The sequence below is a fragment of the Oncorhynchus kisutch genome, linkage group LG12 (genome assembly GCF_002021735.2).
Source record: "Oncorhynchus kisutch isolate 150728-3 linkage group LG12, Okis_V2, whole genome shotgun sequence".
NCBI classification, from domain to species: Eukaryota; Metazoa; Chordata; class Actinopteri; order Salmoniformes; family Salmonidae; genus Oncorhynchus; species Oncorhynchus kisutch.
Genome location: NC_034185.2, coordinates 12,139,069 through 12,153,388, shown reverse-complemented (window position 1 = coordinate 12,153,388; position 14,320 = coordinate 12,139,069). Strand labels below are relative to the sequence as shown.

The 14,320-nt window shown below is 42.7% G+C and overlaps 1 protein-coding gene across 1 annotated transcript in view; it reads right to left on the bottom strand.

Moving 5' to 3' along the window:
- Positions 1–11,452, bottom strand: part of plekhg3 (pleckstrin homology and RhoGEF domain containing G3) — a 123,860-nt gene extending 112,408 nt beyond the window's left edge. Inside the window, exon 1 of the mRNA XM_031836904.1 lies at positions 11,200–11,452. The gene's annotated coding sequence lies outside the window, so the exon portion shown is untranslated. The remainder of the gene's footprint in view (positions 1–11,199) is intronic.
- Between the last annotated feature and the right edge of the window lie 2,868 nt (positions 11,453–14,320).

Genomic DNA, 14,320 nt, shown 5'->3' with positions numbered 1-14,320 from the left:
GACAAATAAAAATGACCTTGCTATTTTGTCCATAATCATTTCATCATGTAGGTACTGTAGCCTACCCGCACAGTATCCACAAGCTGTTGGCTAGAGCGCAAGTACCAAAACCAGAGTGGGCACATACGCTATAATGCCATTTTAGAATATTTGCAATTTGTTGGATGGAAACTTAGACATGAAAACGGAGTATACAAATCAATTCTGTATTATCATAGGATGTCATTGATTTTATTATTGGTATCAAATTGGTAGTTTCGGTCTTGTCTCATTGCTGCAAGTCCCGTATGGACTTGGGAGAGGCGAAGGTCAAGAACCATGAGTCCTCCGGAACACAACCCAACCACTGCTTCTTGAAACAACGCCCGCTGAACCCTTAAGCCAGCCGCACCAATGTGTCTGAGGAAACACCATACACCTGGCGACCGTGCACAGCGCCCGGCCTGCCACAGGAGTCGCTAGTGCGCGATGAGACAAGAGAGGCAGAGAGGCAGCCAAAGCAGAGACAAGACATCCCCTGCCGGCCAAACCCTCCCCTAACCCGGACGACGCTGGGCCGATTGTGCGCCACCCCATGGGTCTCCTGGTCGCGGCCGGCAGCGACTTGAACCAGGATCTCTAGTGGCACAGCTAGCACTGATACAGTGCTTTAGACCACTGCGCCACTCGGGGGGCCCCGTCATTGATTTTTTTTATTTTATATATCCAACCACCTGTTGGCTAAAGACTAACCTAAATTTTGAGAGTTTGTGTTTTGCCTCAAGATGGAGGACATTCTATTTTTTGGTGTGTTTTTGGTTCAGCTGTTGCTACATCGAAGACTGCTTCAAGTCTGAACATGAGAAATGGAACTGGCCAACAAACGCCTTACACGTATAATCATGATATGAGGCAGATCATGGAATGGAACCATTTCATAATCATGAGTTCTGCTGGCAGGAGATACACATTGGCTGAGCTCATCCCTAGCGGAAAATCGTTTCGAGATTGTGAAACCTGTATTTTCTTCTGCTTAGAATGATTCTTGATAAGAACAGTTTGTTGTTTGTTTCAACATTTGGACAATTTGAGAGTCACTGACGTCATTGATGAGCAATGAAAACAGAAGACGACATGATGGAAGCAGCAAAAATTCCACACCTCAAATGAGCACAACTGACTCTTTGGAGGCAGGTCTTGTTGCTTGTAATTGTCCTTTGACAAGACAAGACAAGTACTAAGAAGCCTTCACAGTTGACAAGATGTGGGTGTCTTTTCACAAGTGCTGTGATCATTTTTAAAAGCAGTGCCACGTCATTCAAACAGCACTTCACCCGACACTTAAATATTTTCCCAAAAACTGTGAACAAACTTACCCTATGCCTACGATGTAGTCTACTTGCTTTGCATCCCACTTTCTTAAAATAAAATAGTCACCATACACATGCACCACCATTCATTCAATTACCAATAACATATCTAGCTCAGTGCAAACCTGATACACAACTCCAGTCATTTAGAAGATACATCTAATTACCAAAGATTCACTTTGGAAAGTGCACTGATGGCTCCAGGAATTATCTTGTGGGATCCACTTAGGGCCTGTTTCCTGGACATAGTTCATTGCTGGACCTGGACTAAAAAGCACTTTGGGAGTCTCCATTCAACAAGTCCAGGACTACACTGAAGCTGTTCTGGGGAAACTGGCCCTTAAAAAAAGGGTACTCCTATTTTCTGAAGGAAGACACCCTGACGGGGAGCTGCTTGCTCTCCTTTCCAAACAGGAAAGGCCTCATCCTGTACGGATTGAAGGGTGGGGGGGTGGGGTCCCTTACTACAGCTTCCTGAACCAAGCTCTCCAGAGAGAGTGGGTCATTTGAAAACCAGCCAAGGCAGCATTGTTGTGCCACTGCCATCAGCCAAACCTATTCCGCTATACCTTTTGTCTTCTTACTCAATGACCCGTTCAGACTTCCAGAATGGTGAAGCTTGTGCTAGGATATCATTTACAAATCCTGTGAGTGGTTAAGGCAAGACCTGTGTGTGTGTGATAAATATATATATATTTTTTAATCACACAGTACCAGTCAAGTTTGAACACAGCTACTCATCCAGGGGTTTTTCTTTATTTTTACTATTTTCTACATTATAGAATAATAGTGAAGACATCAAAACTATGAAATAATTCCATATGTTATGTAGTAACCAAAGAAAAAGTGTTAAACAAATCAAAATATATATTTTAGATACTGCAAAAACCATCAAGCGCTATGATGAAATTGGCTCTCATGAGGAACGCAACAGGAAGTGTTTTCTTTACTTAACTAGGCAAGTCAGTTAATGAACAAATACTTATTTCCAATGACGAACTACCCCGGCCAAACCCTAACAACGTTGGACCAATTGTGCACCGCCCTATGGGACTCCCAATCACAGCCATTTGTGATACAGCCTAGAATCGAACCCAGGGTCTGTAGTGAAGCCTCTAGTACTGAGATGCAGTGCATTAGACCGCTGTGCCACTCGGGAGAGTTCTCTGCTCCAGAGAATAAGGTCATTAGCGTTAACTGCACCTCAGATAGCAGCCCAAATAAATGCTTCAAGTAACAGACATCTAAACATCAACTGTTCAGAGCGTGAATCAGACCTTCATGGTTGAATTGTTGCAAAGAAACCACTACTAAATGACACCAATAATAAGAAGAGACTTGTTCAGGCCAAGAAACACGAGCTATGGACATTAGACCGGTGGAAATCTGTCCTTTGGTCTGATGAGTCCAAATTTGAGATGTGGGAACTCCTTCAAGACTGTTGGAAAAGCATTCCAGGTGAAACTGGTTGAGAGAAAGCTGTCATCAAGGCAAAGGGTGCCTACTTTGAAGAAAAGTTTGATTTAACACTTTTTTGGTTACTACATGAATCTGTTTTATTTCAGTGTTTTCACTATTCTACAATGTAGAAAATAATTTTAAAAAATAAAGAAAAACCCTTGAGTAGGTGTCCAAACTTTTGACTGGTACTGTACACACACACACACACACACACACACACACACACTAGGGGAAGTGTGTACTGTTATTGACAACAGATAGAAAAATACTAATTTGATTAGAGCATCAGGAGTTACTGTCTACATAAAGCAGACTCTTCCTTGCGAGTGTATTCATACAGCATTCCATCCCCAGTCCATTGTGTGATATCTGAGTTGGACCGCAGGCAGACAGTAGTAAAATGGAGAATTCATGGCATGTGGATTGGGCCCAGCAGAGCATTTCAAAGCCCTCCTTCCACAAATGCAGTAGGCTTCCTGCACCACCACCACCATTGACTGTCCTTGTTAGAGCAGGGTTTCCTTCATTTGTGTATGTGCCCTTCGTGGTTGTAGGGTTAGCAACACACACTTGGCTATAAAAGATCCTAAGCAATAAGCTTGATCATTTACATGTCGTCACGGCAACAGTTGAGATCATTGTAAGCACGCCAGGGTAGGTCAGAGAGCAAAATACAGCCGTAGCTGCAAGACCATTAAGGACATTGTACTGCATTCCCTAGTCAGCCATCTGTTCAGGGTAGCACTAGTCAGCCATCTGTTCAGGGTAGCACTAGTCAGCCATCTGTTCAGGGTAGTACTAGTCAGCCATCTGTTCAGGGTAGTACTAGTCAGCCATCTGTTCAGGGTAGTACTAGTCAGCCATCTGTTCAGGGTAGTACTAGTCAGCCATCTGTTCAGGGTAGTACTAGTCAGCCATCTGTTCAGGGTAGTACTAGTCAGCCATCTGTTCAGGGTAGCACTAGTCAGCCATCTGTTCAGGGTAGCACTAGTCAGCCATCTGTTCAGGGTAGCACTAGTCAGCCATCTGTTCAGGGTAGCACTAGTCAGCCATCTGTTCAGGGTAGCACTAGTCAGCCATCTGTTCAGGGTAGTACTAGTCAGCCATCTGTTCAGGGTAGTACTAGTCAGCCATCTGTTCAGGGTAGTACTAGTCAGCCATCTGTTCAGGGTAGTACTAGTCAGCCATATGTTCAGGGTAGTACTAGTCAGCCATCTGTTCAGGGTAGCACTAGTCAGCCATCTGTTCAGGGTAGCACTAGTCAGCCATCTGTTCAGGGTAGCACTAGTCAGCCATCTGTTCAGGGTAGCACTAGTCAGCCATCTGTTCAGGGTAGCACTAGTCAGCCATCTGTTCAGGGTAGCACTAGTCAGCCATCTGTTCAGGGTAGCACTAGTCAGCCATCTGTTCAGGGTAGTACTAGTCAGCCATCTGTTCAGGGTAGCACTAGTCAGCCATCTGTTCAGGGTAGCACTAGTCAGCCATCTGTTCAGGGTAGCACTAGTCAGCCATCTGTTCAGGGTAGCACTAGTCAGCCATCTGTTCAGGGTAGCACTAGTCAGCCATCTGTTCAGGGTAGCACTAGTCAGCCATCTGTTCAGGGTAGCACTAGTCAGCCATCTGTTCAGGGTAGCACTAGTCAGCCATCTGTTCAGGGTAGCACTAGTCAGCCATCTGTTCAGGGTAGCACTAGTCAGCCATCTGTTCAGGGTAGCACTAGTCAGCCATCTGTTCAGGGTAGCACTAGTCAGCCATCTGTTCAGGGTAGCACTAGTCAGCCATCTGTTCAGGGTAGCACTAGTCAGCCATCTGTTCAGGGTAGCACTAGTCAGCCATCTGTTCAGGGTAGCACTAGTCAGCCATCTGTTCAGGGTAGTACTAGTCAGCCATCTGTTCAGGGTAGTACTAGTCAGCCATCTGTTCAGGGTAGTACTAGTCAGCCATCTGTTCAGGGTAGTACTAGTCAGCCATCTGTTCAGGGTAGTACTAGTCAAACAACTGTATGTACAGACTGAAGGTCCCAGAGGCATGAATAGCGATGGCATGTTGACTGAGCATTATGTTCCATACAAAGAAGGTAAAAACTATACCACATGCCTCAGTTGTCCAATGAACGACAGACTGTTGACACACTGTACCACATTGTTTTCATATTTCCATCACAGACCTTTGCCACATGTCGATGGGGGCAGAAATTCCCCGGGAGACAAATCGCAGCAAAATGTCAAACATGCTTTCTTTCTCCAGGGCCAGTTGCACCTGATTCACAAAGCTGCCGCTGATCAACCAGATCTCAGCAACAGACAATATAGGACAAATGTCTTGAGGATCATAGAGTTCTTGAGGCTTGGTGCCTTTGTAGGCCCACATGGCTCAGATTTCATTTTTTTGTGCTAACGGTTTCTTTTCCCACAGGGTGGCCTTTATCTGTCTGGGATCAGAAAAATGGCGAGAGTGGATTGGCACCCCAGCGCTGCGAGCCACAGGCCAGACTCAGTCATCCCAGAGAGGAACTGGGTGTGCCTACCACTGCCCCTGCCTTGACACTGCTTAGCCCTTACACATGGGACCTATTGTTGCATACTTTCCACATGTTCCACCACTCAGAAATGGCTTCACAATGCTAGTCCCAGCATGAGGGTGTGATTGATGGAGGATGGAGAGGACAATTTTTTTTATATATATATATATTTTTATGTAACAAAATGTGGAATAAGTCAAGGGGTCAGAATCCTTTCCGAATGCTCTGTGTGTGTGTGTGTGTTATATAACACACACGGTGCATTCGGAAAGGATTCCGATCCCTTGACTTATTGCACATTTTGTTACGTTACAGCCTTACTATAAAATTGATCAAATAGTTTTTCCTCAATCTACACACAATACCCCATAATGACAGAGCAAGAACACGTTTAGACATTGTTGCAAATGTATAAAAAAAAAACTGATCACATTTACATAAGTATTCAGACCCTTTACTCAGTACTTTGTTGAAACACCTTTGGCAGCGATTACAGCATCGAGTCTTCTTGGGTATGATGCTACAAGCTTGGCACACCTGTAGTTGGAGAACTTCTCCCATTCTTCTCTGCAGATCGTCTCAAGCTCTGTCGGGTTGGAGGAGCGTCGCTGCACAGCTATTTTCTGTTTTCTCCAGAGATGTTCGATCGGGTTAAAGTCCGGGCTCTGCATGGGCCACTCAAGGACATGGAGACTTTTTCCAAAGCCACTCCTGTGTTGTCTTGGATGTGTGCTTATGTTAGTTGTCCTGTTGGAAGGGGAACCTTCACCCCAGTCTGAGGTCCTGAGTGCTCTGGAGCATGTTTTTAATCAAGGATCTCTCTGTACTTTGCTCTGTTCATCTTTCCCTTCATCCTGACTTGTCTCCCAGTCCCTGCCACTGAAAAACATCCCCACAGCATCATGCTGCCACCACTATGCTTCAGCGTAGGGATGGTGCCAGGTTTCCTCCAGATTGAACTGCCAAGTGTCACATCTTGGTTTCATCAGACCAGATTATCTGGTTTCTCATGGTCTGAGAGTCTTTAAGTGCCTTTTGGCAAACTCCAAGCAGGCCGTCATGTGCCTTTTACTGAGGAGTGGCTTCCGTCTTATCACTCTATCATAAAGGCCTGATTGGTGGAGTGCTGTAGAGATGGGAGAACCTTTCAGAAGGACAACCATCTCCACAGAGGAACTCTGGAGCTCTTTCAGAGTGATCATCGGGTTCTTGGTCACCTCCCTGACCAAGGCCCTTCTCCCCCCTGATTGCTCAGTTTGGCCAGGCAGCCAGCTCTAGGGAGAGTCTTGGTGGTTCCAAACTTCTTCAATTTAAGTATCATGGAGGTCAAGGTGTTCTTGGGGACCTTCAATACTGGAGAAATGTTTGCTTTCCTTACCCAGATCTGTGCCTCGACACAATTCTGTCTCGGTGCTCTACGGACAATTCCTTCAACCTTATGGCTTGGTTTTTGCTCTGACATGCACTGTCAACTGTGGGACCTTTTCTAGACAGATGTGTGCCTTTCCAAATCATGTCCAATCAATTGAATATACCACATGTGGGCTCCAATCAAGTTGTAGAAACATCTCAAGGATGATCGATGGAAAAAGGATGCACCTGAGCTCAATTTCAAATCTCATGGCGAAGCTCTGAGTACTTGTTAGATTTTTTTTTTTAATACATTTGCAAACATTTCTAGAAACCTTTTTTTTTTTTTCGCTTTGTGATTATGGGGTATTGTGTGTATATTAAATGAGAATTTTTTTCATGTAACTAATTTTAGAATAAGGCTGTAACATAACAAAATGTAGAAAAAGTCAAGGGCTCTGACCGAATGCGCTGTATTATAACATCACGAGACTGAATTCAATCAATTGCAGATAAAAAGGAAAACTGCATTGAGGTTTAACTTTGAACATTTACTCTGTATTTTATCTCTTTTGGGCTAGGGGGCAGCATTTTCACTTTTGGATGAATAGCGTGCCCAGAGTAAACTGCCTCCTACTCTGTCCCAGATCCTAATACATGCATAGTATTATTAGTATTGGATAGAAAACACTCTGGTTTCTAAAACTGTTTGAATGATGTCGGAGTATAACAGAACTCATATTGCAGGCAAAAACCAGAGACAAATCCAACCAGGAAGTGGGACATTTGAGGTTTGTAGTTTTTCAAAGCTTGGCTTACATTGAGATATTGAGATGGATAAAGTTGCACTTCCTACGGCTTCCACTAGATGTCAATCGTCTTTAGAAACTTGAATGAGGATTCTACTTTAAAGGAGAGGCTCATGAGACCTCTTTGAGTCAGTCAGTGGTCTGGCAGAGAGCCTTGGTCTCATGATGCACACTCCCGGCAGAGTTACCTCTCATTCCAGTGCTTTTCTTCAGACAAAGGAATTCTCCGGTTGGAACATTGATGTTTTATGTTAAAAACATCCTAACGTTTGATTCCATACATCGTTTCACATGTTTCTAAAGGACTGTAACGGAACATTTCAAGTTGTCTGGACGAAGTGCCTGCGCCTCATGAAGATGGATTACTGGGCTAAACACGCTAACAACAAGTGGCTATTTGGACATAAATGATGTAACAAAATCAGTCATTTAGTGTCGAACTGGGATTCCTGGGAGTGCCTTTTGATGAAGATCATGAAAGGTAAGTGAATATTTATGGTGTTGTTTCTAACTTCTGTTGACTCCAAAATGGCGGATATTTCTCTGGCTGGATTGGGCTCTGAGCGCCGTTCTCAGATTATTTTAGTTTTTTTTTATCTGACACAGCGGTTGCATTAAGGAGAAGTCTCTTTAATTCTGTGAATAACACTAGTATCTTTTATCAATGTTTATTATGAGTATTTTTGCAAAAATCACCAGATGTTTTGCAATCAAAACATTACTGCACATCACACACCAATGTAAACAGATTTTTGGATGTAAATATGCACATTATCGAACAAAACATACATGTATTGTTTAAAGGACACGTGTAGTTTCACGTCCATATCCAATGAGAATGTCTGCTAGAAAAACAGCTTACGGGAGGAAGGATTAACACCGCAGATACAGATCTAACATTCTGCAATGCAGTGTACCTTTATCTGTAACTGATTCCTTCAGCATTTCCATGTATCGTTCCACACATTTAAATGTTGATGGAAGTCTCTCCATCTGAATAAAGAAAGATAGCGTGCTGTCATATGCATGTTGCCCAGTGTGGCAGTGGAAAGAGTGACTAGCCTGCTGGCAACCACATTTGTGTTGGCATGGGCTGTATTATTTCCATGTGAAAAATGGCTTATAACTTAGGCCATTGATTCAACATATCTTATGACTCATTGATATTTTTAAAAAAAAATACAAATTATCCCCTAACATTTTACATGTTCTCAATGCACAACAGCAAATATCTATTTGCTCAGTGGTGACAGTGTACAAAGCCCAAATAACAACCACAAGGTTGTTTCTGTTGACCAAGACACTGATAACGAGGTTTGTGATGAGATAACAACGCATGTTTCTTTGGTCCACAAAGATATTCACAGGTCGGCCCAGGCGATATATTCTTTATACCGTATATACAGGTGTGTTTCAAAATACCGACTGTAAGATTTTCCGTACCGGGGAGGGGGGGCATCCCCACCTCACGGGAGGGTGCATGCTACGCCACTGCTTGTGACTAACTAGAAGTTAAGTATAACTATAAGAAATCTAAGATGACTTGCTAGCTAAGTGGCTAGACATCAAGATTCCTTTGTTGATTGTATGTCTCTGCTGTAACCCTCTCCTGGATCAAGATCCCTGTTGCATAAATTGTTTTGTGTGTAAAGATTTTGAATAGTGCCCCTTTGTGCACACTTCTGGTATTACCATACATCTCATTATGGTACAGAAACTGTATGAGAATCTGGATACCGCCCAGCTCTATTCCCAGGCACTACATAGCTATTCAAGAAAGATATGAACATGGATGGTAATGCAGAAGGTGACTGAGGATTGACACTGGAGGTGACAGGACGATGATACTTGGTTATTAACTGTAGAATCCTTAGTAGTGTGAAAGGAACAGAAATTCACAACAAATGCAGAGATGTCTCGAATATGTCTGCAGGATGTGCTGTCTGAAAGGGCATTAACCTAAGGAATGCAAGGCCTTTGGCCCATCGAAACTCATTCAGAAAGAGATACCAGACATTGAACTATCAACAACACATTACTGATTCCACTGGCCTTGTGGCCAGTGTGGTTTCACAAGTGGGCAGCACGTGATGGTCATTTTTTCAGGTGGCCATGCTCAGGTGCAGTAGCAGGCTTAGTGGTGTTTAGAAAAGTGTGGAGCAAACCCATCTCTAGGCCAACAGAGCAATTATCCCACAGGCTGTTGTAATACAATCAGCTGATGTAAATGGACAAATTGCCAGGTTGACTCTACAATGACGCACATACTCAAGGTGCAGGCAATGATGTATTAAATGACTTACCTTGGAGTAATCGGAGGCTGAAAATATAGGCTAGTGAAATACTATATGGACGTATGGTAGAAAATAGCTGAAAATTAGATTTTTTTTGCAAAGAAATGAACTATTCCTATTGAGAGATTTGGCCATTAAACAGGATTGATAGCACTTAGATGCGTACATGAGTCGGGCTCACAGTTCATCATGTAGCCCTGTCTGCAACCTCAAGATCGGTGTCACCATCAGTCCACGAGAGGATTCCCTCAAGGACAGGGGTCAAACACATTAAACATACTGCCTGCGAAGCCGGAGGGTGGGTTTAGTAAAAACGTTTCATATTCTTTCAAATGACTACAACCAAATCAAAACTGGGCAGAAATGATAATGGACTTATATTTATACAGTTTCTTGACCGTATCCAGTTCGCTAATAATCACTGAAACTAAAGCTCGACGGTCAGGGAGTATTGAAAAGAGGACTATTGTTTGCAAATTTTGCCAGCGAGGAAACAGCAAATTTTCCAAGCAGTCCTCCGCTGAACACTGAATGTAGCCCCCGGGGCAAAATTTGTTCGACACCCCTGGTCTAGGCGAACAGTTAAGACGCTGGTTACTCCTGTGGATCCAGGTTTTAGACCCTGCTCATGTTGCATCCTATGATAAATACATGTATATGTGTCCCGTTCCACATATGTACAAGTGTGTAACCTGTACAAGTGAGGGGAAATGGAAATGTGATTTGTTTCTTCTTCTTCTTCATATCCCACTCCCCCTCCTGAGAGTGGGGTCACGGCATGGGATCAGACATTATTGATGGTGGGTAGGGTTTAGTGCCCTGCTCATGGACAGGTCGACAGATTTGTTTTACCATGGTTTGCTCAGGGATTTGAACAAGCAACCAACGCTCTAACCCTTAAGACTACCTGCCATCCACTTGTAGTCTCTCTGTTTTGCATTGACAGTATAACATGTCAGTGATTAGGCTTTTTGTAAGCTGTCCCAACATTGGATCATTGATATACTCCTCACACCCATAGAACAACTTCTCCAGAATGTTTCAAAACTATGAGCTGCTTTTATCTCAGGCATCTGAACGTGTTACTTTTAAAAATGGGTCACAATGTTACCATACAGCCTTTGTTCAACAATGGTCTGTCAGTGGTCAGCTGATGATGACCACAACATTGCATATTATTTGCGTTAAACTGCCAGTTTGCACATATACAACATCTAACACGACATTAGGCTGTTTGCCCTCCATGTTGTCAGACAGACAGATAAATAACTTTAAGGAATCAGATTTATTTATTTTTACAACCGACGAAGGAAATCGACGAAATGCACATTTCCGACACATCAACATATTGTATCAGCTGTAACCTTTCACATCTCATCAATTGACAGGGTTTAAAATGAACTTTTGCAACTTACCGCAGTGCTGAAAGTTTCTAAAACTTTACTGAGAACTCCTTTGTGGCACGACAATGTTGCGGTTACATTCGCAGTATTATTTTACAATTATTCAAAGACCCTAAAAGTTCAAAACGTTCTTATAATTCCGAGGAGTTTGACTGCGCCTGGACGAGCCGATGTAGGCCAACTGTAGTGTTTGATTCTGTCCGTACAGTGGTTTTCATGAATTCCACTGACTGGTGAACGCCGCCCCCTTTCCCCTGCGTCCCTCGTTGAACTTATTTTAATATATATATATATTTGCATCGTCTTTTTGTCAGCATGAAAAAGACGATGCAAATAAAGTTAACACAGTTATCGAAAGTGTTGTTTAAAAAAAAATGTAACAGCTATCGTTGGATTAGAATGCACCACGATTATTCACGGCATAATGAAATGTAAAACATGCGTCAGCAGGAAGTCATCCTTTGCTTGAGATGCACGAGGCATTTTTTAAAAAGTGGGCTGGCGTGACGAGCAATACTGTAGGCTAGTGTTCGTATTGTCTCAGTCCCTAAATATGCGATGATTGTCATGTTTATTGAAGGTGTAGGCTACATAGGTGTGACAACACGTGTCATGTTCCCCTCAGTCAACGAGATGGTGAATGCACCCAACAAATATCTATATAAATGCACAGTCTGACCCCATTTTTGTTGCTTGTTTCTCTAGTAATCTAGTTTGTTTATCTCACATAATCTCTAAAAGCAATATGGTGTCATGCCACATTACATTTTATAGCATATCTATCACTATCAAATGTGTGAGAATAAAATTGAACACAGTGTTGGAATTGTTACACCTGCAAGAACTACTGTCCATATTGGGCATCTATCCCCACTCCACCAGTATAAAAGCCATAGATAATCTATGATAACAGCACCGCAATGTCAGACAAATAGCTGCGAGAAATAGCCTACATTAAAGCATGTCTGACTTCCTGCCGGCTGAGTGTGTGAGAGTGATGGATCTTGCAGTTATTCCCTCTCCCCGAGGGATTACAATGTATTGTGTGTGTAGGTGTGAGAATGGTGTACAATGTACAGGTGTGAGAATGGTGTTGAGCCAGTTTCCATTAATCCACACCCACCGCTTGTTAATCCACACCCACCGCTTGTTAAATTGTCCCATCTAGTGGTTTTTCAACTGGGGACCTAGTCTGTCGTTTCCAGGAAGGGGAAAGATACAGTGCCTTGCGAAAGTATTCGGCCCCCTTGAACTTTGTGACCTTTTGCCACATTTCAGGCTTCAAACATAAAGATATAAAACTGTATTTTTTTGTGAAGAATCAACAACAAGTGGGACACAACCATGAAGTGGAACGACATTTATTGGATATTTCAAACGTTTTTAACAAATCAAACACTGAAAAATTGGGCGTGCAAAATGATTCAACCCCCTTAAGTTAATACTTTGTAGCGCCACCTTTTGCTGCGATTACAGCTGTAAGTCGCTTGGGGTATGTCTCTATCAGTTTTGCACATCGAGAGACTGAAATTCTTTCCCATTCCTCCTTGCAAAACAGCTCGAGCTCAGTGAGGTTGGATGGAGAGCATTTGTGAACAGCATAGGACAACTTCACATCACAGATATGAAAGGACTGGAAAGATTAGGCAATATGTCAGAAACGTAACCTAGCTAAATTGTTTATACCCACACAATAATTTCATATCGGAAATGGGGGAGTCAATAGATTATCTGCATGTGACCCTTGTGGATGGGAAATTGATGTAGACACTACACACTCCCCCTCCTGAATAAAGCATATACTGTTTAGCATATCATGCATACTGCGGCTATTATTCTCAGGCAAGAAGGCCTACAGTACCGTCATGTCACTTGAAGGTAAAAGCTGCCCCTTACGACAGATCTATAGCAATAATGTATATAAACCCTGGATTGCATATGCTATGTACTGGCCAATGAGAGGCTTAATAGACACCGTGCGCCAAATTGGCACTCCCCAGAAGGGGTAGTATTTCAATAAAATGTTTCAAGGACAAAATCACATGTACAGTACCAGATGAAAAGTTTTGACACATCCACTCATTCAAGGGTTTTTCTTTATTTTTTGCATATTTTCAACATTGTAGAATAATAGTGAAGACATCAAAATGATGAAATAACACATATGTAATCACGAAGTAACCAAAAAAGTGTTCAACAAATCCAAATATATTTCATATTTTAGATTTTTCAAAGTAGCCACCCTTTGCCCCAGATGACAGCTTGGCACACTCTCGCCATTCTCTCAACCAGCTTCATGAGTTAGTCACCTGGAATGCATTTCAATTAACAGGTGTGCATTGTTAAAAGTTAATTTGTGTAATTTCTTTCCTTAATGCGTTTATTCCAATCAGTTGTGTTGTGACTAGGTAGGGGTGATATACAGGAGATAGCCCTATTTAGTAAAAGACCAAGTCCACATTATGGCAAGAACAGCTTAAATAAGCAAAGAAAAATGACAGTCCATCATTACTTTAAGACATGAAGGTCAGTCAAATTTCAAGAACTTTGAACGTTTCTTCAAGTGCAGTCACAAAAACCATCAAACGCTATGATGAAACTGGCTCCCATGAGGACCGCCACAGGAAAGGAAGACCCAGACTTACCTCTGCTGCAGAGGATGTGTTTATTAGAGTTACCAGCCTCAGAAATTGCAGCCCAAATAAATGCTTCACAGAATTCAAGTAACAGACATATCTCAACATCAACTGTTCAGAGGAGACTGTGTGAATCAAGCCTTCATAGTCGAATTGCTGCAAAGAAACCACTACTAAAAGACACCAATAAGAAGAAGAGACTTGCTTGGGCCAAAACACGAGCAATGGATATTAGGCTGCTGGAAATCTGTCCTTTGGTGAGTCCAAATTTGAGATTTGTAGTTCCAACCGCCATGTCTTTGTGAGATGCAGAGTAGGTGAACGGATGATCTCCGCATGTGTGGTTCCCACCCTCAAGCATGGAGGAGAGGTGTGATGGTGTGGGGGTGCTTTGCTGGTGACACTGTCTGTGATTTATTTAGAATTCAAGGCACACTTAACCAGCATGGCTACCACAGCATTCTGCAGCGATACGCAATCCCACCTGGTTTGCGTTT